The sequence below is a fragment of the Mustela nivalis genome (assembly GCF_964662115.1).
Source record: "Mustela nivalis genome assembly, contig: HAP1_SCAFFOLD_800, whole genome shotgun sequence".
NCBI lineage: Eukaryota > Metazoa > Chordata > Mammalia > Carnivora > Mustelidae > Mustela > Mustela nivalis.
This window is the reverse complement of record NW_028135864.1, coordinates 245837-248406: the sequence shown is the minus strand read 5'-3', so window position 1 is coordinate 248406 and position 2570 is coordinate 245837. Positions and strand designations below refer to the sequence as shown.

General features: G+C 40.4%; 1 long non-coding RNA gene across 1 annotated transcript; it reads right to left on the bottom strand.

Annotated features, from left to right (window-relative positions):
• Positions 1-239: 239 nt before the first annotated feature.
• On the bottom strand, positions 240-1575 carry LOC309857506. Its single transcript, XR_014307739.1, has 3 exons — positions 1548-1575; positions 542-605; positions 240-375 (listed from the first exon to the last, which is right to left on the bottom strand). It is a non-coding gene; the product is annotated as an uncharacterized lncRNA (long non-coding RNA).
• Positions 1576-2570: the final 995 nt, after the last annotated feature.

Here is a 2570-nt window from a genome sequence, read left to right as displayed (position 1 = left end):
AGTGATTAATGCTGGTACCTTCCCCCTTCTTCCCCAATGAATCACACAATAACACATGGCAAGTCATTAGAACAGAAAGGAAAATTCAGGTTACACAAATCAAGACAGGAATGGCAGCCCAATTCTACAGAATGCATTTGGCAAAAGTACACAAAGATCCAATTCCAGAAGATCCAAATACTTGACGCCATGAAAATTCATACAACAATATCTATGACAACACAGCAATAGCTTTCTCTTCTGCAGTCAGTTTTCGGTTTTCAGAGAACTCCACCACCATATCCAATTTCTTCTTTAGCAGGTTCAATTCTGCTTCTTAAGCTGTTTTCTGAGAACTCAGGGCATTACACTGGTCTTCCAGGAATGTTTTCCTTTCTGTAAAGGATGAGTTTAATTTTCTATGTTTGTGCCATGACCTGAGAACTTGGTTTCAATGGGGAAAGGAGAAGGGCAAGGCCGTGAAGGTAGAAAGGCATTCTCTCCCTGCCCAATGCAAACTCATTGCCACCATATGGAGATTTCATCCCCCAAAACAAGGTACCTTTCAGTTCTTGGTTTTTTGATGTCAAGGCTCTCAACTCTTGATCCGCCAGTGCATCTTGGGCCTTTAAGACAAATTTGAGAAAAGACATATGAGGGCACCTAACAGGACAGGATCATGGAGGGCAACAAAGAAAGCCCTTGAGGCATAAATGGAATAAAGGGCAAGTAAAGAACCTAGTTCATGTCAAAAAACGCACAAATGCCTTTCTTAGAGGAACTGATATAAAATAATATTCTACTATACAAATTGGGCTTGCTATCATCCTTCACTGCTCACGTATTTTGTGGGATTTTCTATGTAACTTGGAGGGCAGCACTGAATGATGTGATGATTACCCACCTGTGAAATAAACCATACTTCCTAGGCCTTAAAATCGCAAATCTCATCGGGGTGGTCCTAAGTGAAATCACAGCTCACAGTTCAGTAGGAGTTACTGTTCCCAGACGCCCACGCTCTACTGCGCAAACAGCACAGGAGTACACTGCACTCACCTCACCCAATGAAACAAAAGCCTCCCAAGCCACATTATAGTACAACTAACACCTAAGTTTTACCACATCCACATTCTTAATATTCTTTTCTCTCTGAGCTTGTAAGAGAGCCTGTTTACAATGAAGGGAGTCCTTCAAATTTTTATTAATCTCTTCCACCTTTTTGATGTTCTTCTTCAAGAAAACATACTGAATGAGTAACAATGATTCATTCCTTGGGGCACCTGGGTTGCCCCTTGGTGGCCCAGTCTGTGGAGTGTCTGACTCCTGCTTTTGTTTGCCTCAAGTCCTGATCTCAGGGTCATGGGATTGATCCCCGTGTCAGGCGAAACACTCGGCACGGTGTCAGCTTGGCATTCTCTCTCTGTCTCCTTCAGACCCCCTCCCCTCACTCTTTCCTTCTCTCAAATCAATCTTTTAAATAATAATAATTTTAAGAATAATACTAATAACATTTTATTACTTTTATTTCTGCTGTTAGAACACAATTCAGGCAAAGAAAGGAGTCTTACTTTTAATTTACGTACTCCAGCAAGGGAATGCTTATGTTCTTTCTTCGTTTCCGCTTGCTTCTTTGCTTCCCTGGCCTATAAAATATATGAAAAAGAATCAGAAGTCCAAAATAGCATGTTAAAGAAACCTATATTTGTGACTCCTTTCACAAAGAAAGAGGCAGTACTCTACATTTGTGAAGCTTCTCTTACTCAAGGACCATTTCTGGGTCCCATGATATAGATCGATAGAATGAACTACCAGAGGTAAATAACCAATATGAAATCACAAAAAAAAAAAATATTTGAAAGTGCACACTTCTCCTCCCAACTCGCTATGTTTTTTCAAGATCCCTGTTTTCATTTTTAAGGTTATTAATCTTCATCTTGACTTGGTCTAAAGTAACTGAAAGGAGAAAAAAGAATTTTAAGATAATTAGCAAAAACAGCGACATTGAATAATCCCAATATATTAGCACCAGAGTACATTCTCTGACACTTGGGTGTCACTAACTTGCTAGCATTCCCATTGTGCCTGAAGGAAGCATGTTGTAGCAGCATTTGAAACCTAAGACATTCTATATCAGTGAGATTCCTACTTAAAATATTTTTCAAACATAAAATATAAACAATTGAATGCTTTCTCATTTTTCCCACCTGTAAGCACCATTCTTGGAAAATTCAAACCTTGCATATGCTAATGTCATCACCAGAGATGTGACCAAAAAATCAAGCATCCTAGCAACTAACATCTCTCTCCTCCAGTGATTCAGATACAAAAGCAGGTCCCTGCAAACAACCCATAATGAGCAAAATTATACTTTGTTCCTGCTCAGTGGAACGTCCACTTCCAGGTCCTACTTGGAATTCCACACAAGGAAAGCTCAAGATGTCAGGTGAGTGACAACTCACAGGCCTTCAGAAACTTTCTGCTGCTCCCAGATCGCCTTTCATGGACCCCAGGCTGGGGGCTCTGGAGGACCAGTTCTCTGCTATAAACACATTTGGGTACAATCTCCACGTTACAGAGAGTCTTTGGAGGCC